Source organism: Phocoena phocoena, chromosome 6, assembly GCF_963924675.1.
Source record: "Phocoena phocoena chromosome 6, mPhoPho1.1, whole genome shotgun sequence".
Taxonomy (NCBI): domain Eukaryota; kingdom Metazoa; phylum Chordata; class Mammalia; order Artiodactyla; family Phocoenidae; genus Phocoena; species Phocoena phocoena.
In genome coordinates this window covers 27,889,806-27,916,195 of record NC_089224.1, presented here as the reverse complement: position 1 = coordinate 27,916,195, position 26,390 = coordinate 27,889,806, and the positions used below count along the sequence as shown (strand labels likewise).

Here is a 26,390-nt window from a genome sequence, read left to right as displayed (position 1 = left end):
GTATCTGTAAAGCAATATAACAACCCAACAGAAAATAAAAATCTATAAAGGCTACAAACACTCAATTCAGAAAAGAAATTCAAATAGCCAATAGCATATTAAAAGAAAATTAATCTTACCAGTGGCTCAACATTAAAAAGTCCAACATCATGAATAGATTACAGAAGAAAGCCACATAATTATGTCATTAACTACAGAAGTCATTAAAATCAACTCATTCCCAATTAAGCCTTTATACAATGGGACTAAAAGAGAACTTCCTTAAACTGATAGATTATCTTCCAAATACCTCTAGCAAAATATAATACTTCATGCCTTAACTTTGTATCTCCCTGAAATGAAAAGCAAGAAAAAAATTCCTACTACCATTACTCCTATTTAATAATGTAATAACTGGAAATACTCACTGATGCCAAGATAAGAAAAAGAAATGAGAGAAGACTTAGAAAGGGAGAAACAAAATTGTCCTTATTTACAGACGATTGTCTGCCTAGAAATTACAAAAGAATCTGCAGACAAACTATTAGAATAAATAAATAAATGTTTGTAAACATTTATTTATTTCTGGATATAGATGATTAACACAAAAATCAGGAGTTTTTCTATATACGACTTGTAATAACTAATTTACGAAATATAAGTGCTTAATTATTTATGGACATATGGAAAGATAAAGCAGGGTTTTTCTAAAATTTTATTTTATTTATTTTTTATACAGCAGGTTCTTATTAGTTAGCCATTTTATACATATTAGTTTATATATGTCAATCCCAATCTCCCAATTCATCACACACACACCCCATAAAGCAGGTTTTTAATGGGAAGATTCAATGTCACAAAGATGGTAATTTCCCTCAAACTAAATGCAATTCTTATCAAAATCCCAACAGAGCTTTCCACAGAACCTAACAAGCTGATCCCAAAATTAATCTAGAAGACCACAGGGCCAAGAAGAACCGAGACCATTTTGAAAACAAACAAGAAGGGAGCCCTTGCCCTACCAAATATTAAAACTTACAATAATTTAGGCTTGTAGAATTGGAACAGATATACTAGACCTTTATCTATTATATACAACAGCCCAGTAAGAGACTACACATACACAGAAACTTCCCTTATGACACGCATTACACATCAGTGGTGACAATTGGTTGTCCATATTGTCTGGGGTGGAAGGAGGGGGGAAATTCACGATCCTCATCTCATACCACAGGCCACCAACCCCCAAAGAAGAAAAAAATCTCAGGTGGATTAAAAGCCTAGCTATGAGAAGAAAAGCTTCGCCAAGTCTTAGAATATAGAAAAATAACTCATAACAGTGGAGTAGGGATGGATTTTTTTCTAAACAAGACTTAAAAAGCCCAAACTATAAAGCAAAAAGATTGAGAAATTTGATTATATGAATATGTAATGTTTCTGCTCAACATAAGACCCCAAAAACAAAATTTAAAAAGATAACTCACAGACTAGGAAGACAGGTACAATGCATAAAAGCAACAAGGATTAGTATTCAGAATTTACAAAGAACTATGAATCAAAGAGAAAAAAGCTAACACCCCAACAAATAAATGGGCAGAGGATGGGAGTAAGAAATTCACAAAAGAAGAAACCTAATTGTCCTACCTTGCTCCTCTTTTTCCAATCTACCTACAGTGAGTATGGTTTTGGTCTACTCTATGTCCTGTGATGAATTGAGTTTATTAGTCAGAGTAAGGTATGTAAAAATAACCCTGAAATCTTAGTGATTTAATTTACAACAGAGGCTATTTCTTGCTGGGGGGCTATGTTCAGCCCAAGGATCCAGGATGATGGAGGCTCCACCAGTTTGCAGATGCACCATCTGGAATTTATCCCTGGGGTTGCCAGTGACTGCTTGTGTAAGTAATTCCACTTGCCTACAGATCTAAATGTACACAGGTATAAACCAAGCCCCATAATGTTATCAGTAATAAAGCTTACATTTTAATCTTTATCTGTTTAACTCGTATGTTCCTCAATTAGTACAGAATTAAGGTGGGGAAAAGAGTAATCTTGTCTAAAGATGCTCCAGACATCCTCCCCACAAATTATGTTAGTCTCCAGATTCACCTATATTTCTAAAATATTTTACAAATGAATTTTTTAAAAGGGAGCCACTAAAAGAATTTTAATAGTTTTCATACCTTTCAAATCACTGGAGCCAGTGAAAAATTAAAACTAAGAAAACGTGATCAAGGCACCAAATAGCAAGAAGAAGCATGGCAAAGAGAAAACAAAATAAGTCCAAACATATCAGTAAATATAAAACATGCAAAATATTTAAATTCACCTATTAAAATCTTTTCAAATTGAGTTAAAAAAAATTCAACCTATATATTGTTTAATAGAGATAATTAAAACAAAACCATATAGAAAATATTTAAATCAAAGGATAGAAAATGGTATGCTATACAGTTGCCAGGAAAAAGAGCAGGTATATTAATATCAACAGCAGATGAAATAGAATTCACAGCAAATAACAATAAAGACAAAGATGTTTCACGATTATGTAATCTAACAAGAGATTACAACAATCACACACCTTATGACAAAAGATTTTAAATCTATAACACAAAAACTAGTGAAAATAGGAAAAATTAGTAAACCCATAATAATAGAAGGTTAACACACCTCCAAAAAATAAAATAAGTAATTTGAAGCCTGATCTAGTAAATACAGAGAACCATTTTCAACAGAGAGCACAAACTTTTAAAAACATAGGATATTTACTGAAGTCATCACATATTACGTCACAAGGAAATCACAACAAATTCAGGAAAGCAAAGATCATACATACAGATCATACAGTTAACACAATACAAAATTTGAAATTCATTGATGAAAATACAACAAGCAAAAATCTATCAACATGCAAATGTTTTAAAACCCATTTCTAAATAACTTGCAACAAAGGGAAATTAAAAGAGAATTCAACAGGGCTTCCCTGGTGGCACAGTGGGTAAGAATCTGCCTGCCAATGCAGGGGACACAGGTTTGAGCCCTGGTCCAGAAAGATCCCACATGCTGCGGAGCAACTAAGCCTATGCACCACAACTACTGAGCCTGTGCTCTAGAGCCCACAAGCCACAACTACTGAGCCCACGCGCCTAGAGCCCAGGCTCTGCAACAAGAGAAGCCACCACAACGAGAAGCCCGCGCACCGCAACGAAGAGCAGCCCCTGCTTGCTTCAACTAGAGAAAGCCCACACAGCAACGGAGACCCAACACAGCACCCCCCAAAATTAATAAAACAATTCATCACAAATTATTTTAAAATTAATCTCAATAAGAATTCACGTTAAAATCTGTGGAATATGCTTAAACAAAAATCTGAAGAAAATCATCTGCCTAAAAAAAGGCTCCCTGTCACACCATTCACAAACAAAATTAAATTCTACCTGTATTAAAAAGCTGAACATAATAGTTCTGGTTCCCTACATTCCAGGCCATGGTAGGATTGTCCTGACTCCTCTGAGATTAAATGAGCAGAGGTGAAATATACGACTTCCAGGCCAGCCCATTTAATTGATGGTACAAAACCCTATAGAACTCTGACCAGCAGCAATCGAGATAATAGCTGAGGGCTTCCCTGGTGGCACAGTGGTTGAGAGTCCGCCTGCCGATGCAGGGGACACGGGTTCGTGCCCCGGTCCGGGAAGATCCCACATGCCACGCAGCGGCTAGGCCCGTGAGCTATGGCCACTGAGCCTGCGCGCCTGGAGCCTGTGCTCCGCAACGGAGAGGCCACAACAGTGAGGGGTCCGCGTACTGAAAAAGATAATAGCTGAAATACAGCCATTTTAGAAAACTGGCCATATTTATAACAAATGAACATCACACATCTTTTGACTCAGTAATTCTACTTCTAAGCATATATACAACAGAAATGCATACACATGTTCATCAAGAAAGGTACAAACAGTGGTTCATAGAATCATTATTTGTAATAGCCAAAAATTGAAAACAAATCGAATGTCTAGAAATGGTGGACTGAAACACTGTGGTACTTTCTCACAGTTGAATATTATATACCAGTAAGAATGAATGAATGAACTTTGACCATGCACAACATCATGGATGACTCTCAATAACACACTGTAGTGAAAGAAGCCAAACAAGAGTATGGCTTCATCACACAGTCTGATTCCATTCAAATAGATTTCAAAGGCAGACAAATCTATGGCAATTAAAAATTATGATAGTGTTTATTCTTGGAAGGGGAGTGATGTGAAAGAGCACAAAGGAGTAGTTTCTAGGGTATAGTGATATTCTCTTTCTCAATCTGTCTGCTAGTTACTTACCCATGATGTACAAAGCTGTCAATCAAGTTCACTTTGGGCACATTTCTGTGTATGTATGAATCATTACAACACATTACAGAGATCTGTGTATATTATAAAATAAATTAGACTTCAGTTATGTTACACTGAATTAAAAGTTATATGTGTAGTAGTTATGCTCCACTAGCTGGGTCACAAAAGTAAGAAGATTTATAACAGTTCTTACTAACCAGTGATAGACATGTGTCATAAATAAAAAATAAACCTTTACTTGTTACATGCCACTAAGATGTTGGGGTTGTCATCACAGCATAACCTAGCCTATCCTGAATGATACATATCTTTAGATATTTAAGTCTTAAACTAAGACACAAAATGCAAAAGCTATAAAAAGAAAGGATTTGATAAATTTACAAAAGACACCATTAAAATATTTTTAGAAAGGGGGTGGGAAGAAAGTAGAATACAGGATCCAACCTGAAAAAACTCCCAACAGCCAAAGCTGGAACACCTTGAGCAATGAAGTAAGTACATAATATTGGATTATAATTGAAAGTATAAAATAAATATGGGGACTTCCCTGGTGGTCCAGTGGTTAAGACTTTGCCTTCCAATGCAGGGGGTGCGGGTTTGATTCCTGGTCAGAGAGCTAAGATCCCACACGCCTTGTGGCCAAAAAGACCAAAACATAAAACAGAAGCAATATTTTAACAAATTCAGTGAAGACTTTAAAAATGGTCCACATCAAAAAAAAAATAATCTTTAAAAAAATGTTTTTAACTAAATAAATATGCATGAATATATGCTGATATAAAAAAGTGATTGAATAAATAAATGAAGAGACCAATCTTCCTTATATAAGAATTCCAAGTAATATATACAGATACTTCCCTCTAAGAGGTAGAGCTTAACTCTCCTCAACTTCGAGTATGGGTTGGACTTACTGACTTGCTTCCAAAGAATATACTGAGTTGGCCAAAAAGTTCGTTCGTTTCCCCCATAACATCGTGTGAAAAACCCGAATGAACTTTTTGGCCAGCCCAACAGTATGGAAAGGGAAAGATAGTAACTTTACAGAGGAGAAACCTGGCCAACACTACTTTAACCAGGTGTTCATAATTCATCAGTGATGTTATGCGGATGTCATGTACCCCCAGATGTGATCCAACAAGAAGGGTGCTTCTCCTGTGTGGTATTTTATTCCAAAAATCCAGTCTAGTCATTAGAAAATATCAAACAAAATTTGAGGGACATTCTACAAAATACCTGACCAATACTCATCAAAACTGTCAATATCATGAAAAACATAACTGAGAAATTCTCATGAACCTTAGTGGCTAAGGAGATGACAACTAAATGCAAGGTGGTATCCTAGATTAAATGCTGGAATAGAAAAAGGACATTAATGGGAAAACTGGGGAAACATGAATAAAGTCTGGAGTATATGTAACAGTAACATACCAACCAGTGTTGGTTTCTTAACGCCACATGGTAACGCAGGATGATGTTATGAACCGAATTGTGCCCCCCCTCCCCACAAATTCATATGTTGAAGCCCTAGCCCTCAGTGTGCCAGTATTTAGCGATAGGGCCTTTAAAGAGGTAATTAAGGTTAAATGAGATCATAAGGACAGGGCCCTAATCCAATAGGACTGGTGTCCTTACAAGAGGAGGAAAAGACGCCAGGAATGCATAGCACAGACTAAAGGCCACGTGAGGTCACAGCAAGAAGGCAGCTGTCTCACCAGAAACCAATCCTGCTGGCACCTTGATCTTGGAATTCCAACCTCAACAATTGTGAGAAAATAAATTTCTGTTGTTTAAGCCAATGAGTGTGTATATCTTATTTTTGGCAACCTGAGCAAACTAATACAAATGATAACATTCAAGGAAACTAAAACTGGGTGAAGAATATACAGAAACTCTCTGTAGTATCTTTGTAATGTTTCTGCAAATCTAAGTTATTTAACCTAAAAGGAAATGGACAAATTCTTAGAAAGGTACAATCTTCCAAGACTGAACCAGGAAGAAATAGAAAATACGAAGAGACCAATCACAAGTACTGAAATTGAAACTGTGATTAAGAACTTCCAACAAACAAAATTCCAGGACCAGATGGCTTCACAAGTGACTTCTATCAAACATTTAGAGAAGAGTTAACACCTATCCTTCTGAAACTGTTCCAAAAAATTGCAGAGGAAGGAAAACTCCCAAGCTCATTCTATGAGGCCACCATCACCCTGATACCAAAACCAGACAAATATACAAAAAAAAAGGAAAATTACAGGCCAGTATCACTGATGAACATAGATGCAAAAATCCTTAACAAAATACTAGCAAACCAAATCCAACAATACATTAAAAGGATCATACACCATCATCAAGTGGGATTTATCCCCAAAATGTAAGAATTTTCAGGGACTTCCCTGGTGGCGCAGTGGTTAAGAATCCGCCTGCCAATGCAGGGGACACAGGTTCGAGCCCTGGTCTGGAGAGATCCCACATGCCGCAGAGCAACCAGGCCTGTGCCCCACAGCTACTGAGCCTGCGCTCTAGAGCCCACGTGCCACAACTACTGAGCCCACGTGCCACAACTACTGAAGCCCGTGCACCTAGAGCCTGTGCTCCGCAATAAAAGAAGCCACCACAATGAGAAGCCCATGAACTGCAACAAAGAGTAGCCCCACTCATTGCAACTAGAGAAAGCCCATGCGCAGCAATGAAGACCCAATGCAGCCAAAAATAAATAAATAATAATTTTTTAAAAAAAGAATTTTTCAATATCTGCATATCAATCAGTGAGATACGCCACATTAACAAACTGAAGGATAAAAACTATATGATCATCTCAAGAGATTCAGAAAAAGCTTCTGATAAAAGTCAACACCCATTTATGATAAAAACTCTCCAGAGGGCTTCCCTGGTGGCACAGTGGTTGAGAGTCCACCTGCCGATGCAGGGAACATGGGTTCGTGCCCTGGTCGAGGAAGATCCCACATGCCGCAAAGCGGCTGGGCCCATGAGCCATGGCCACTGAGCCTGCGCGTCCGGAGCCTGTGCTCCGCAACGGGAGAGGCCACAACAGTGAGAGGCCTGCATACCGCAAAAAAAAAAAAAAAAACTCTTCAGAAAGTAGGCATAAAGGGAACCTACCTCAACATAATAAAGGCCATATACGACAAACCCTCAGCTAACATCACACTCAACAGTGAATAGCTGAAAGCATTTCCTCTAAGATCAGGAAGCCTACTCTTGCCACTTTTATTCAACACAGCTCTGGAAGTCCCAGCCATGGCAATCAGAGAAAAAAAAGAAATAAAAGTAATCAAAATGGGAAAAGGAAAAAGTAAAACTGTCTCTATTTGCAGATAATATGATACTATACATAGAAAATCCTGAAGATGGTATCAGAAAACTACTAGAACTCATCAATGAATTTGGTAAAGTTGCAGAATACAAAATTAATACACAGATATCCCTCACATTTCTATACACTAACAACGAAAGCTCAGAAAGAGATATTAGGGAAACAATCCCATTTACCATCGCATCAAAAAGACTAAAATATTTAGGAATAAACCTACCTAAGGAGGCAAAAAACCTGTACTCTGAAAACTATAAGATGCTGATGAAAGAAATCGAAGATGACACAGATGGAAAGATATACAATTTTCTTGGAGTGGAAGTATCAATATTGTCAAAATGACTATACTACGCAAGGCAATCTACAGATTCAATGCAATCCCTATCAAATTACCAATGGCATTTTTCACAGAACTAAAAAAAAACTTTTTAAATTTGTATGGAAATACAGAAGACCCCTGAATAGCCAAAGTAATCTTGAGAAAGAAAAACGGAGCTGGAGGAATCAGGCTCCCTGACTTCAGACTATACTACAAAGCTACAGTCATCAAAACAGTATGGTACTGGCACAAAAACAGAAAAGTAGATCAATGGAACAGGATAGCCCAGAAATAAACCCACGCACCTATGGTCAATTAATCTACAACAAGGGAGCAAAGAATATACAATGGAGAAAAGACAGTCTCTTCAATAAGTGGTGCCAGGAAAATGGGACAGCTACATGTAAAAGAATGAAATTAGAACATTTTCTAACACCGTGTTCAAAAATAAACTCAAAATGGATTAAAAACTTAATGTAAGACCGAAAACTCTTAGAGGAAAACATAGGCAGAACGCTCTCTAACATAAATCGCAGAAATATCTTTCTGGATCCACCTCCTACAGTAATGAAAATGAAAATGAAAACAAAAATAAACAAATGGGACCTAGTTAAACTTAAAAGTGTTTGCACAGCAAAGGAAACCATAAACAAGATGAAAAGACAATGCTCAGAATGGGAGAAAATATTTGCAAAAGAAGGAACTGACATGGGATTAATCTCCAAAATATACAAACAGCTCATGCAGCTCAATATCCAAAAAAACAAAAACAAAAACAAAAAACCCCACAATCAAAAAATGGGCAGAAGACCTAAACAGAAATTTTTCCAAAGAAGACATACAGATGGCCAGAGGTACATTGAAAAGGTGCTCAACATTGCTAACTATCAGAGAAATTCAAATCAAAACTACAATGAGGTATCACCTCACACCGGTCAGAATCGCCATCATCAAAAAATCTACAAACAATAAATGCTGGAGAGGGTGTGGAGAAAAGGGAGCCCTCATGCATTCTTGGTGGGAATGTAAATTGATAGAGTCACTCTGGAGAACAGTATGGAGATTCCTTTAAAAATTAAATATAGAACTGCCATATGATCCAGCAATTCTACTCCTGGGCATATACCTGGAGAAAACTGTAATTCAAAAAGATATATGCACCCCAATGTTCATTGCAGCACTATTTACAATAGCCAAGACGTGGGAGCAACCTAAATGTGCATCAACAGAGTTGATAAAGAAGATGTGGCACATATATACAATGGATTACTCAGCCATAAAAAGAATGAAATAATGCCATTTGCAGCAACATGGATGGACCTAGAGATTATCATACTAAGTGGAGTAAGTCAAAGAAAGACAAATACCAGATGGTATCACTTATAGGTGGAATCTAAAAATATGATACAAATGAACTTATTTACAAAACAGAAACAGACCCACAGACTTCAAAAACAAACTTATGGTTACCAAAGGGGAAAAGTGGGGGGGAGGGATAAATTAGGCATTTGGGATTAACATATATACACTACTGTATATATAATAGATAATCAACAAGGACCTACTGTATAGCACTGGGAACTCTATGCAATATTCTGTAATAACCTATATGGGAAAAGATCTGAAAAAGAATGGATATATGTACATGTATAATGGAATCACTTTGCTGTACACCTGAAACACAACACTGTAAATCAACTATACTCCAGTATAAAAATAAAAATTAAATTAAAAAAAATAAATAAAAGTTATTTTAAAAAAGCAACTGACTGGGAGAAAATATTTGTAATTTATATAATAAAAAATATACATATTATACAAATATTTTTTAATTCCTATGAAAGATCTTAAAATTGCAAACAGTCCCATAGAATATTGAGTCAGGTATAGCAAAGGTAAGTCAGAAAAATAGAAATGACAAAAGGTGAGATGTTTAAACTAACTAGTAAACAGAAAAACGAAAAGTATAAAACAATGACATTGTATTTCACACCATCAAACTGGAAAAAAATTTAACAGTGCTATCAGTTAGGGAAAGGTTGTGGGGAAATTGTTACCTTTATACAAGGAAGATGGGACTGAAAATTGGTAGAGGTGTTCTGGAGAGCAAGCTGGCAGAATCTGTTATGCATGTATCCCTTGACCCAGCCAGTCCCCCTTCTTCACATCTCCCACAGAGAAAAAGTAGCACATGACAAGTAAGAAGCTGTAAGGATGTTTACTGCAGCACTGCCTGTAGTAAAAGTAAACTGAACTAACTGTTAGCAATAGAGGAATAATTACATAAAACTGTGGCAGTCATACCATGACTTAAAATGAATGAGGTAGATCAATATGAAATATTTCCACAGTAATACAAATTATTTTTTTAAAACTAGTTGTTCAACAGATACATGTAAAAATGATAAAACAAATCTAAGCCACAGGCAAATTTATTTGTATGAAAATAAACGGAAAAGCAACTGAAACAATATCCCTACCAAACTGCTTATGGAGATGGCACTGGGATTGGGGGATGGTGAAGGAAATTTTTACTTTATCAGTATTTACTTGGGTTTTTAGAACATCTTGGTGTTCATTTATAACTGAAAATATACTCTTCTGGAGAGTAAGGGAGGGATGGGGAATGAAGTCTTTCAAGACTGTCTTCCCCTCAACTTGGGTACCCTACTCCCCTGATAATACGTGTGGTAAAACAACAGCTATTTCCAACCAGGACAAGATCTACCACCACAGTGCAGACAGTTTAAATAAAGCATCAGCAGCTAGTAATTTTTTTTTTTTTTTTTTGCGGTACATGGGCCTCTCACTGCTGTGGCCTCTCCCGTTGCGGAGCACAGGCTCCGGACGCGCAGGCTCAAAGGTCATGGCTCACGGGCCCAGCCGCTCCTCGGCATGTGGGATCTTCCCGGACCGGGGCACGAATCCGTGTCCCCTGCATCGGCAGGCGGTCTCTCGACCAGTGCGTCACCTGGGGAAGCCCAGCAGCTAGTATTCTTAAATGGAAAGATGAGTTAATAATCCCAGCCAGTTACCTTTCACGATCACAAGCTTTCATATCTTGGTCTATCCTTCATCCCTGGACAGGAGATTCAAAGTTGTTTGACTCTCAGTACACTTTAAGGGGAGTAACTGAGGAGTGGGAACAGTAAGAGAGCTGTAGCAGCTGTTTGGCCCTTCTCTTTCAAAACAAGAGTGAAACCTTCCTGTTGAAAAAAATCATAAAGTACTGGGACTTCCTTGGCAGAGAAGTGGATAAGACTCCACGCTCCCAATGCAGGGGGCCTGGGTTTGATCCCTGGTCAGGTAACTAGATACCACATGCCACAACTAAGAGCCTGCACGTCACAACTAAAAGATCTCACATGCCGCAGCTAAGACCTGGCACAGCCAAATTAATTAATTAATTAATATTTTTTAAAAATCACAAAGTACTAAATATTCTGATGAAATTTACAACTGGTAAGTATATTTTATCATTTTTGTTTAAATCGAACGGATATGTGCAAGCATTCTCCTTATGCTTAATCACACAACCTAAATTTTCTAAACAATTCTAATTTCAAACATTCTGTTCCATTCCTAAGAGTAACCCTTATAATTGTCAGATGCATTTATTTGCTTAAAATACAGGTAAAACATTCTCTGAAATCTGGATTCTTGATTTCCAAGAGCTTAATCAATTCCAGGAAGAAATACCTACACAAATAACAATACTAAGATTAGTTTGAAATAGAAGTAGATGTGAAACTGAGTTTTTTACAACCATAAATTCCTTTTGTGATCTTTTGATCACAGCATAAAACAGCATAAAATTTATCATCTTAACCATTTGAGTGTAGTGTTAACTATATATATATATACCTTGCTGTGCAACAGATCTCTAGAATTTTTCATCTTGAAAAACTGAAACTCCCCCCAATCAAGATAGATATTTTCATTACCACCACCATTTATTTTCTGTTTCCAGGCAATTGGCTACTTTAGATATGTCATAATTGGAATCATACATTATTTGTCTTTTTGTGACTGGCTTATTTCACTTGGCATAATGTCCTCAAGGTTCATCCATGCTGTAGCATAGGACAGGGTTGCTCTTTTTTTCTTTAAGACTGAATAATATTCTACTCTACATATATACCACATCTTCTTTATCCATTCATCTGTCAATAGACATTCTACCTCTTGGCTGTTGTGAAAAATGCTGCAATGAACATGAGTGTGCCACTATCTCTTCAAGAGCCTGTTTTCACTTCTTTTGGATAAATACCCAGAAGTGGGACTGCTGAATCATATGGAAGTTCTATTTTTAATTTTTTAAGAAACCTCTATACTCTTTTCCATAGCAGCTGCACTATTTTCCATTTCCATCAACAGTACAGAAGGGTTCCAATTTTTCCACATCCTTGCCAACACTTGTTACTTTGTGCATGTGTTGGAGGTTTTTTTGTTTTTGATAGTGGCCATCCCAACAGGTATGAGATATCTTATGGTGGTTTTGATTTGCATTTCCCTAGTAATAGTGATGTTGAGCATCTATTTCATATGCTTGTGTGAGATCTTAAAAAAATTATATCAATATATGTGTGTGTATATTTAGATATACACAGATATATATATCTGCCGCCAGTTTTTGGCACAGAGTTCCTAAAACCCTTGCAATTTCCTAAGTGATGAGAACACTAGGAGTGTCTTTGATTCTAATATTTGGTCTCTGACCCTGGTTCCTGACACCAAGATACCAAATCCCTTAGAATTTCCTGGGTAGCAGGAGAGTCTCTTGTTCTAATGAGGTGACTCTGGTGGGCTCCAGGATGTATATGGTACCCAGAAAGACCAAGTCATATTAGAAGCTTGAAGTTTCAGCCCTGCCTCAAATTCTCTAGAAGAGAGAAGGGCTGGAAATGAAATTGATAACTGATCATACCTAAGTCAGGAAGCCCACATAAAAATCCTAATATTATGGGGTTCAGGGAGCTTCCAGATTGGTGAACACAGAGGTGCTGGGAGAGTGGTGGGCCCAGAGAGGGTGAAAAAGCTCTGTGCCCCTTCCCACATACCTGCCTTCTGCGTCTCTTCCATGTGGATATTTGTCTATATCCTATGTTACACCCTTTTATAATAAACTGGCAAAGAGTAAGTAAACTATTTCCTAAGTTCTGCGAGCCACTCTAGCAAATTAATCAAACATGAGGCAGGATCGTGGGAACCTCTGCTTTATAGCTGATTGGTCAAAGCACAGGTAACAACATGGATTTTCGACTGGCATCTGAAGGTGGGGTGGGTAGTCTTGTGGGACTGAGCACTAACCTGTGAGATCTGACACTATCTCCAGATAGATAACGTCAGAATTAAATTGTAGAACACCCAGCCGGTGCCACAGAATTGCTTGGTGTGGGGAAAACCAGAAAGGTCAGAAGTAAAGTGTTCTGTGTGAGAGTAAAGGAGACAACACAGGAGGGAACACTGGGAAATATCTTCCCAATACAATCTGTTGGCCATTTGTATATCTTCTTTGGAGAAATGTCTATTCAAGTTTTGCCCATTTTTTTTTAACATCTTTATTGGAGTATAATTGCTTTACAACGGTGTTAGTTTCTGCTGTATAACAAAGTGAATCAGCTCTACATATCCATATATCCCCATATCCCCTCCCTTTTGCGTCTCCCTCCCATTGGACTGTTTATTTTTCTGTTGTTGACTTGTAGGAGTTATTTATATATTCTGGATATTTAACCCCTTATATTAACTCATTTATCAAATACGTGGTTTGCAAATATTTTTCCGATTCCATAGGTTGCCTTTCACTCTATTGATTCTGTCCTTTGATGAGCAGAAGTTTTTAAGTTTGATATAGTCTCATTTGTCTGTTTTTGCTTTTGTTGCCTGTGCTTTGGTAGCATATCCAAGAAATCACTGCCAAGTCCAGGGTCATGAAGCTTTTTCCCCATGTTTTCTTCTAGGAGTTTTATAGTTTTTGGTCTTAACTTTGGACTTTTAATTAATTCTGAGTTAATTTTTGTATATGATATAAGGTAAGAGTCCAACTTCATTCTTCTGCATGTGAATATCCAGTTTTCCCATGACTATTGTTGAAGAGACTATCCTTTCCCTATTGTGTAACCTTGGCACCTTGGTTAAAAAGCATTTGACCATACCCATGATGGTTTATTTCTGGGCTCTATTCTGTCCCGTTGGTCTATGTCTGTCTTTAAGCTAGTATAATACTAGGTTGGTTTTTTTGTTTGTCTGTTTTTACTTTTTAAAATAGCTTTATTGAGATATAATTTATGTGCAACAAAGTGCACATATTTAAAATCAACTTTGACATACATATACACAATGAATCAAGATAGATATTTTCATTACCACCAAGTTTCTTCTTGCTCCTTTGTAATCCATCCCTCCTTCCATTTCCATCCCCAGGCAACCACTTATTTATATTTTGCCACTTCAGAACAGTTTGAAGATTTTTAGAATTTTATATAAATGGAATCTTAAGAGTATGTGCTTCTTGGTGGAGTTCGTGTCTCCCCACAACTAGGGCACCTGCCAGATGCTGGTGGGGAACCTCGATGCCCAAGGAGATGGGATGAACCCCCAAGTGACCGGGTAGGATGTGGTGGAGAGGCAGAGGGAAGGAGAAGTGGGGGCCAGGCAGGACCAGCACCCCTGAGGGGTGGCTGGGAGAGGGGAGGGGTTCCCATGCCTGGAGGGACCCTAGAGGGCTCAGAGGATCAAGGGGGAGTGCAGCTAGCATTTCCCCTGCCCAATCAAGCCCTGGGAAACCTGATGAGCCCCTGGGCCGGGTCCTCCGACCTCGGAGCCCCCTCCAGCCTCATTGGTCCCAGGGGTGTAGGAGGGAGGTGGGGGATAAGAGGAGAGGCAGACCGGGAAGGGACCTCCAGGATCAGAGGATCAGGGGAGAGCATGCCTAGCATTTCCCCTACCAACTCAGGCTGGGGGAGCCGGCTGGGGTCCCAGGCCTGGTACTCCACCCTCCAAGGCCAGAGGCACTCGCACTCCTGGGCCCCTCCTGCCCCACTGGGCCTAAGCCCCACCCCCACCGCCACCCCAGGGCTTTTTCCAGCCCTGTGGGTCCTAAGCATAGGCCCTGCCCTCACCTAAACCCCACCCCTGCCTAAGCCCCATCCCCCACAGCCAAGCCCTTTTCCGCCCTTTTTTTCTTTTTCCTCTTTTTTGGTATTATGGTTCTGTTTTACCTTCTGGTTGTTGTTTCACCTACATTTTTATTTTTTTCTAACATATCTGTTAGTTTTCTAACCTTATTTTATTTTTTACTCCCTTATTGTTCTGCTACTTTTTTTCTTTTTGCAGCCCTGCACAGCTTGCAGCATCTTGGTTACGAGCTGGAGGTCAGGCCTGAGCTCCTGCGGTGGGAATTCCAAGTCCAAACCACTGGAAAAACAGAGGACCTCAGACCCCAGGGAATATTCATCAGAGTAAGGTCTCCCGAAGGTCCTCATCTCGGCACCAAGACCCACCTCTACCCAACAGTGTACAAACTCCAGTGCTGGAAGCCTCAAGCCAAACTGTTCCTGTCCAGTAAGACAAGAAAACAATCCAAACCATCAAAACAAAGAAAAAAAAGAGAGGACAAAAAAAATATATAACAGATAAAGGAGCAAGGTAAAAACCTAAATAACCAAATAAATGAAGAGGAAGTAGGCAACCTACCTGAAAAAGAATTCAGAGTAAGGATACTAAAGATGAGCCAGAATCTCGGAAATAGAATGCAGGCACAGATTGAAAAAATACAAGAAATGTTTAACAAAGATCTAGAAAACAGAAGAACAAACAAACAGAGATGAACAACACAATAACTGAAATGAAAAATACACGAGAAGGAATCAATAACAGAATAACTAAGGCAGAAGAACGAATAAGTGGGCTGGAAAACAGAATGGTGGAAATAACTGCCGAAGAGCAGAATGAAAGAAAAAGAATGAAAAGAAATGAAGACAATCTCAGAGACATCTGGGAAAACACTAAATGCACCAACATTCAAATTATAGGGGTCCCAGAAGGAGAGAAAACGAAAGGGTCTGAGAAAATATTTGAAGAGATTATAGTGGAAAACTTTCCTAACATGGGAAAGGAAACAGCCACCCAAGTGCAGGAAGTGTAGAGCATCCCATACAGGATAAACCCTAGGAGAAACACACCAAGACACATATTAATCAAACTAACAAAAATTAAATTCAAAGAAAAAACATTAAAAGCAGCAAGGGAAAAGCAACAAATAACATACAAAGGGATCCCCATAAAGTTATCAGCTGATTTTTCAGCAGAAACTCTGCAGGCCAGAAGGGAGTAGCAGGATATACTTAAAGTGATGAAAGAGAAAAGCCTACAACCAAGGTTACTCTCCCTAGCAAGGATCTCGTCCAGATTCGACAGCGAAATCAAAAGTTTTACAGACAAGCAAAAGCTAAGACATTCAGCACCACCAAACCAGCTTTACAACAAATGCTAGAGGAACTTCTCTAGGCAGGAAACACAAAAGAAGAAAAAGACCTACAAAAACAAACCCAAAACAGTTAAGAAAATGGTAATAGCAACATACATATCAATAATAACCTCGAATGTAAATGGAATAATGCTCCAACCAAAAGACACAGATTGGCTGAATGGATACAAAAACAAGACCCATGTATATACTGTCTACAAGAGACCCACTTCAGACCTAGGGACACATACAGACTGAAAGTGAAAGGATGGAAAAAGATATTCCATTCAAATGGAAATCGAAAGCTGGAGTAGCAATATTCATATCAGAAAAATGGACTTTAAAATAAAGGCTGTTACAAGAGATAAGGAAGGACACTACATAATGATCAAGGGATCAACCCAAGAACAAGATATAACAATTATAAATATTTATGCACCCAACATAGGAGCACATCAATACATAAGGCAAATGCTAACAGCCATAAAAAGGGAAATCAACAATAACACAGTAATAGTAGGGGACTTTAACACCCCACTTTCACCAATGGACAGATCATCCAAAATGGAAATAAATAAGGAAACACAAGCTTCAAATGACACATTAGACCAGATGGATTTAATTGATATTGATAGGACATTCCACTCGAAAGTGGCAGAATACACTTCCTTCTCAAGTGCACACAGAACATTCTCCAGGGGAGATCACATCTTGGGTCACAAATCAAGCCTTGGAAAATTTAAGAAAATTGAAATCGTATCAAGCATCTTTTCTGACCACAATGCTGTGATATTAGATTAGACTTTTTCAATTGTGGGGGAAAAAACTGTAAAAAACACAAATACACGCAGGCTAAACAGTGCACTACTAAATAACCAAGAGATCACTGAAGAAATCAGAGAGGGAAAAAAAATACATAGAAACAAATGAAAATAAAAACACGATGACCCAAAACCTACAGGACGCAGCAAAATCAGTTCTAAGAGGGAAGTTGACAGTAATTCAATCTCACCTCAAGAAACAAGAAAAATCTCAAATAAACAATCTAACCTTACGCCTAAAGCAACTAGAGAAAGAAGAACAAAGAAAACCCGAAGTCAGTAGAAGGAAAGAAATCATAAAGATCAGAGAAGAAATAAATGAAACAGAAACAAAGAAAACAACAGAAAGATTAATAAAACTAAAAGTTGGTTCTTGAGAATATAAACAAAATTGACAAACCTTTAGCCAGACTAATCAAGAAAAAAAAGGAGGATGCAAATCAATAAAATTAGAAATGAAAAAGGAGAAATCACAACTGACACTGTAGAAATACAAAGCATCATAAGAGACTACTACAAACAACTATATGCCAATAAAATGGACAACCTCGAAGAAACGGACAAATTCTTGAAAAGGTAAGATTTTCCAAGACTGAACCAGGAAGAATTAGAAAATATAAACAGACCTATCACAAGTAATGAAATTGAAACTGTAATTAAAAATCTTCCAGCAAACAAAAGTACAGGACCAAATGGCTTCACAGGAGAATTCTATCAAATATTTAGAGAAGAGCTAACACCCATCCTTCTCAAAATCTTCCCAAAAATTGCAGAGGGAAGAACACTCCCAAATTCGTTCTACAAGGCCACCATCACCCTGATACCAAAACCAGACAAAGGTATCACAAAAAAAGAAAATTGCAGACCAATATCACTGATGAACGTAGATGCAAAAATCCTCAACAAAATATTAGCAAACAGAATCCAACGATACATTAAAAGGATCATACACCATGATCAAGTGGGATTTATCCCAGGAATACAAGGATTCTTCAACATACACAAATCAATCAATGTGACAGACCATATTAACAAATTAAGGAATAAAAACCATATGGTCATCTCAAGAGATGCTGAAAAAATTCTGACAAAATTCAACACCCATTTATGATAAAAAAAAAAAAAAACTCCCCGGAAAGTAGGCATAATAAAACCTACCTCAACATAATAAAGGCCATATATGACAAACCCACAGTAAATATCATTCTCAATGGTGAAAAACTGAAACAATTTCCACTAATATCAGGAACAAGACAAGGTTACCCACTCTCATCACTATTATTCAACATAGTTTTGGAAGTTTTAGCCACAGCAATCAGAGAAGAAAAAGAAATAAAAGGAATACAAACTGGAAAAGAAGAAGTAAAACTGTCACTGTTCACAGATGATATGATACTATACATAGAGAATCCTAAAGATGCCACCAGAAAACTACTAGAGCTAATCAATGAATGTGGTAAAGTTGCAGGTTACAAAATTAATGCGCAGAAATCCCTTGCATTCCTATTCACTAACAACAAAAGATCAGAAAGATAAATTAGGGAAACAATCCCATTCACCATTGCAGCAAAAAGAATAAAATACCTAGGAATAAACCTACCTAAGGAGGTAAAAGACCTGTACTTAGAAAACTACAAGACAGTGATAAAAGAACTCAAAGATGACACAGATGGAGAGATATACCATGTTCTTGGATTGGAAGAATCAATATTGTGAAAATGACTATACTACCCAAAGCAATCTACAGATTCAGTGCAATCCCTATCAAATTACCAATGGCAGTCTTCACAGAACTAGAACAGAAAATTTTACCATTTGTATGGAAACACAAAAGACCCAGAAAACCAAAGCAATTTTGAGAAATAAAAACGGAGCTGGAGGAATCAGGCTCCCCACATTAAACTATATGACAAAGCTACAGTAATCAAGACAGGATGGTACTGGCACAAAAACTGAAATAAAGCTCAATAGTACAGGATAGAAACCCAGAGATAAACCCACGCACATATGGCCACCTAATTTACGACAAAGGAGGCAAGGACATACAATGGAGAGAAGGCAGCCTCTTCAATAAGTGGTGCTGGGAAAACTGGACAGCTACATATAAAAAGATGAAATTAGAACACTATCTAACACCATACACAATAATAAACTCAAAATGGATTAAAGACCTAAATGTAAGACCAGACACTATAAAACTCTTAGAGGAAAACATAGGAAAAACACTCTTGACATAAACCACAGCAAGATCTTTTTTGACCCACCTCCTAGAGTAATGAAAATAAAAACAAAAATAAATAAATGGGACCTAATTAAACTTGAAAGCTTTTGCACAACAAAGGAAACCATAAACAAGAGAAAAAGACAACTCTCAGAATGGGAGAAAATATTTGCAAGCAAAGCAATGGACAACGGATTAATCTCCAAAATATGCAAACAGCTCATGTATAGCTCAATAGCAAAAATACAAACAACCCAATTAAAAAATGGCCGGAACACCTGAATAGACATTTTTCCAAAGAAGACGTACGGATGGCCAAGAGGCACATGAAAAGATGCTTAACATCACTAAATTATTAGAGAAATGCAAATCAAAACTACAATGAGGTGTCACCTCACACCGGTCAGAATGGCCACCATCAAAAAGCCTACAAACAATAAATGCTGGAGAAAGCTTTTGTACTGGGAACACTTCTGTACTGTTGGTGGGAACATAAACTGATACAGCCACTCTGGAGAACAGTATGGAGGTTCCTTTAAAAACGACAAATAGAACTACCATATGACCGAGCAATCGCACTACTGGGCATATACCCTGAGAAAACCATAATTCAAAAAGAGTCATGTACCACAATGTTCATTGCAGCTCTATTTACAATAGCCAGGACATGGAAGCAACCTAAGTGTCCATCGACAGATGAATGGATAAAGAAGATATGGTACATATATACAATGGAATATTACTCAACCATAAAAAGGAATGAAACTGGGTCATCTGTAGAGATGTGGATGGACCTAGAGTCTGTCATACAGAGAAAAGTAAGCCAGAAAGAGAAAAACAAATATTATATATTAATGCATATATGTGGAATCTAGAAAAATGGTACAGATGATCCTCTCTGCAGGACAGGAATAGAGACATAGACGTAGAGAACGGATATGTGGACACAGTGGGGGAAGGGGAGGGTGGGATGAATTGGGAGATCAGGATTGACATATATACACTACCATGCACAAAATAGATAGCTAGCGGGAACATGCTATAAAGCACAGGGGTCTCAGCTTGGTGCTCTGTGATGACCTACATGGTTTGGATGGAGGGGGGTGGGAGGGAGATCCAACAGGGAAGGGATATAGGTACACATATAGCTGATCCACTTCATTGTACAGCAGAAACTAACACAACATTGTAAAGCAAGTATACTCCAATTAAAAAAAAACAACAAAAAAAGAATATGTTTGTCTTTTTACCAGTGTTCGTTCACTCCACCTAATGACTTCAAGGTCCATATGGTTTGTTGCATTTATCAATAGTTCTCTCCTTTATATTGCTGAGTAGTATTATTCCATTGTATGGATATATGAAAATTTGATAATCCATTCATCTGGTCATAGACATTTATGTGGTTTCCAATTTTTGCCTATTAGAAAGAAAGCTGCTTTGAACATTCATGTATAAGTCTGTGTGAATATGTGTTACCTTTTCCCTTTGGTAAATACGTAAGAGTGGGATCACTGGGATATGTATGTTTAGCTTTCTAAGCAACTGACAAACTGGTTTCCATGGTGGTTGTATCATTTCACACTCCTTATGGCAGGGTATGAGAGTTCTAAATGCTCCACATCCTCCCCAACACTTGTATGGGGAGTTTTTTAATTTTTTGCCTTTTTTAATTGGTGAGTACCACACTGTTTTGATTACTGTAGCTTTGTAGTATGTTTTGAAATCAGAAGTGTGAGGTCTTAGCTTTGTCTTCCTATATGAATTTTAGGATGTTTTTTCAATTTCTACAAATATGCCATTGGGACTTTGATAGGGATTGACTGAATCTGCCCGTCGCTTTGGGCACTATGGACATTTTAACAATATTAAGTCTTCCAATCCACAAACATGGAATGTCCTTCCGTTTATTTGTGTCTTTGCTTTAATTTCTTACAGCAGCGTAAAACCCTAAGGTTTTTTTTTTTATGTTTTAGCTCCACAGAGTTTGTTTTTATTAATTTATTTATTCATTTATTTTTGGCTGCGTTGGGTCTTCGTTGATGCACGCCAGCTTTCTCTAGTTGCAGCAAGCAGGGGCTACTCTTTGTTGCAGTGCGCGGTCTTCTCATGCAGTGGCTTTTCTTGTTGCGGAGCATGAGCTCTAGGTGCACAGGCTTCAGTAGTTGTGGTGCGTGGGCTCAGTAGCTCCGTGGCATGTGGGATCTTCCCAGACCAGGGCTTGAACCCGTGTCCCCTGCACTGGCAGGCAGATTCTTAACCACTGTGCCACCAGGGAAGTCCAACCCGAAGTTTTTAAAAGACCATTTTGCTTCTCAAGCAAATTCCTACTCACTTATCAAATAAAAAAATCTATTCAATGAATACAATCACTATTAGCCATACTAACTTACTCTACATAGTTCAAAAACAGGTAGCTAAACAAGGATATAATAGAGTCTTATTTACAAGGGGTAAATAAGAAAATAGCAACAAGATCAAAATGATCAATCCCTAAACTTTAATAATTAAAAACAAAGCCATGAGGTAATCATCTACACTGTAAATGTAGTATTAATGTAGTTACAGTAACTCCTCAGTCTTTATTCTAACATCTGAACATTGAACTGCCACTTCTACTTTCCAAACCCTTTGGTAGGTGCTGTGGAGTCAAAGTTAAATAAAATTAAAATATTTTCCATAAAGAGTTCAGCTAATTGTTCAGAGAATTGTTAATATGTGAAATAAACAGAAGACCAAAAAAATCACATTCATAATAGTAACAACAAAGATTAAAGTACCTAAGAAAAAGTTTAACAAGTAAAGTGTAAGACACTGTATGGTATGAAATCTTAACACATTACTGAGCTACCAAAAAGAAGACTTGAGCAAACAAAAAGATATACCATGTTTGTGGACAGGAGAGCCATCATCCTAAAGATTATTTTTCTCCAAGTTAATTCATGTAAGAACTAGCAGGAATTTTTGTTTGTTTATGGAATAGACAAGTTGATCCTACAATTCATATGGAAAAATATGTAAGAATAAACAAACAGGAATAGCTGGAGGAAAAAAAATTTTTAAATGAATTCTAAGAAGGAGCTAGCACTACCAGATTATTGCTCCATTACTAATACAGAGTGTTCCTAGTGTCTGATAGACATATATACAACAGAAGTTCTGAAACAGACCCAGCCATATACAGGAACTTAATGCTTGATAAAGATGATAAATCAAACCAGATGTCGAGTAAATAAATGGTATTAGGTAGCCATCTGTAAAAGTAAATAAAAGTGGTCCCATGACCTTACAGCAGAATAAATTTCAAATGGAGAAAATATTTAAATGTAAGAAAATGAAACATAAAATATATAAGAAAACACATGATTTCCACTGCTAGCCAAGATAGAATAACAGGGACCAGATTTACCATTCCTCCTAAAAAACATTTTTTTTAAACAGACAAAATACATTAAATAATGGTTTTCAAGACTCTGGATATCAGGCAATGGAGGACAGTGATCCCCAAGACACAGTAAAGAAAAAAAGGCGAGTCCCGCAATTACCCCAACTTACAGCCACTGCACAGAGAGGGTAAACCAAGGCAGAACCCAGCAGACTCCATGTTGAGATGAAGCTGAATCCAGGGAAACCAAGCAGCAAAAGTTCATAGTACAGAGTACCAAAGAGAAGGAAGCTGCACAGAGAGGGAACCCTGGAGATTTGTAAAAACTCTCAAGTATTTGAGCGTACAGAACACGCATGTTAGGAAACCACTGGAGCCCATCTGAAAGGATTACAGCAAACGTGTCTGGCATTCACACAGGCTGGGAGAGCACTTGTTTTCCAGGCCATTTTGTGAAAACTCCTAAATTACAGGGCATTGGATAAAACTCAGGAAGGTCTTGCCTCAATAATGAATAATTAGTCCTCAAATGAATACTGATCCAGGCCCACCTAATAAATCATAAAAGCAAGAACTGAAAGTATGACACTAGTAACTTAACTGCATCCCTGAACAAAACTCAAGAAGATTTATAAAAATACAAAAATAGGGCTTCCCTGGTGGCGCAGTGGTTGAGAGTCCGCCTGCTGTTGCAGGGGACACAGGTTCATGCCCCGGTCCGGGAAGATCCCACATTCCGCAGAGCGGCTGGGCCCATGAGCCATGGCCGCTAAGCCTGCGTGTCCGGAGCCTGTGCTCTGCAACAGGAGAGGCCACAACAGTGAGAGGCCCACGTACCACAAAAAAAAAAAAAATCCAGCATCCACTAAGGTAAAATTCAGCATTCAAAGATTGCCAGGCATGCAAGGAAGCAGAAAAGCATGACACATTATGAAGAGACTACTCAGTGAATCAAAATAGACTCAGAACTGATGCACAAGTTAGAATTAGCAGAGAAAAACATTAGAAGTTATCATAACTGCATTCATATGTTGTTAGTAGATGAAAATATATGTCCACATAAAATATATGTCCACCTAAAGTTATATATACACACATATAAGTTTAATGTGATCTAGTCATACAGTGGAATATTATTCAGCCATAAAAAGGAATGTAGTATGATACATGTTACAACATGGATGAACCTCAAACATTATGCTAAGTGAAAGAAACTACTCACAAAATATCAATAATAGTATAATCCCATTTATATGAAATGTCCAAAATAGGAAATCTATAGTGACAGAAAGTAGATTAGTGGTTGCCCAGGGCAACCCAGGGCTGGGATGGAAGAGAAGGTGAAGGGAATGGGGAGTAACTGCTATTAGGAACAAAGTTTCTTTCTTGAATAATGAAAACGTTCTAAAATTAGATTATGAGGCTAGGCGCACAACTCTGTAAATATACTATTTATCCCCCCCAAAATACTATTTTTTAAATATTTAGTATTTCAATACTACATAAAATGTACTATTACAAAAAAATAAGCCACTGAAATGTACACTTTAAATGGGTGGATTATATGGTATGTGAATTACATCTCAAAGGGCTATTATTTTTTAAATAGAGTAAAAATTGTAGACATGGAAGATATTAAAAAAACACCCAAATCGAGTTTTTCTAAAAATGAAAACTACAATCTGAGATGAAGAATACATTGGATTTGATTAATGGCTGATAAGAAAATAGAAGAAAATATTAGTGAATTTGAAGGCATAGCAGTAAACCTATCCAAATGAAAGTGAGTGAGAGAAGGAAAAAAAATCCCACAAAACTGAAAAGACCATCTGTGAGCTCTTGGACAGCTTAAAATGGCCTAATATACAGGTAATTGTATATTAAGGAGGGGGAATGGGCAGAAAAAAAAATTTTAAGAAATAATGGTTGAAAATTTCCTGAACTGATAAACTCTTTAAACCCACAGCTCCAAGAAATTCAAGTCCTGAGCACAATGTGAAGAAAAATATGCCATAATCAAATTCTCAAAACCAGTGAGAAAGAGAAAATCTTAAAAGCAGCCAGAGGAAAAAGTACATATTACATACAGAGAAACAAAGATAAGGACATCAGATCTCTTGTAGGAACCAACGTAAGTGATAAGACAATAGAACAATGTCTTTACAAGTACAGAAAGAAAAATGCCAAACTTGAATTCCATAAGAAGCAAGAACGTTTCAAAAATGAAGCCATTTTTAAACATTCAAAATGTTTTTTACCTTTTTTACAAAAAAGGTAAAAGAGACCCGACTATAAGAAATGTTAAAAGACAGAAACAAAACAAAAAAAAACACCATCCTTCAGGCAGAAGGAAAATGATACCTTTTGGAACTCTGGATCTACACAAAGGAATGAAGGGCACTAGCAATGGTAACTACATGGGTAAATATATAAGGTTTTTCTCAATTATATCTCTTTAAAAGATGATTGTTTTAACAGAAGTAATAACAATATATTGGGTTGGCCAAAAAGTTCGTTCGGGTTTCGGTAGCATGTTACGGAAAAACCCGAATGAACTTTTTGGCCAACGCAATATTGTGGTGTTTATAATATATGATATGTGTGAGTAAAATGCCTAAGAACAACAGCATGCAGGCCAGTGCAGGAGAAATTAAACACATGAGAATTCCTTAATAGCTTTGTTGAGTCCAACTATGACTTAAAATCCAGAAGCCATAAGAGGAATGATTAGCAGGTTCACCTACAAACTTTGCATGGTAAACACACGTCACAACCACAACTATAAGATAATCAAAAGGCAAATGGCAAATAGAAAACACATTTGTAAATCATCACAGATAATAATTTCCCTAATAATATACACAGGGCTCCTGGAACCAATCCCCGACGGATACTGCGGGACAACTGTATTTACCTATACAAAATATCAAGTTTATGGGAATTCCCTGGTGGTCCACTGGTTAGGACTCCATGCTTTCACCGCCAAGGGTCCGGGTTCAATCCCTGGTCAGGGAACTAAGATCCCACAAGCCTCGCGGTGTGGCCAAAAACAAAAAACAATACAAAATACAAAATACCAAGTTAAAAAAATTATAAAATGGTACTTTATGAGGGGACAAAGGGGATGAAGAGAGGTTATTCTAAATAGCACTTATATTTACAACCTAGAGACCATGATAGGAATCCAATGCTTGGCTGGGGAGGGTCTACAACCTCTAAATATTTCTACCAATTTTATGGAAATTAAGGTACATTTTCCTTAGGAGAGGAGCCACAAGGAAATACATTATTATATAGGCATATAATAGAATAATATGCATCCAAAAGAGATACATATTTAGACACATACTTAGGACAATGAAAGATTCTGCTATAACATATGAAGTGGAAAAAAGGAATGATAAAATTACTTAGTGTTTATCTTATTGATATAAAAATACATCTCTCTATCGAGATATCTATGTATACAAATATACACTGAACAATCTAAAAGGCTAACTGCGGTACTCATT

At 37.4% G+C, this 26,390-nt stretch overlaps 1 protein-coding gene across 3 annotated transcripts in view; it reads right to left on the bottom strand.

Annotated features, from left to right (window-relative positions):
• Positions 1-26,390, bottom strand: part of CDC14B (cell division cycle 14B) — a 105,683-nt gene that overhangs the window by 65,868 nt on the left and 13,425 nt on the right. The gene's annotated exons all lie outside the window — the stretch shown is intronic.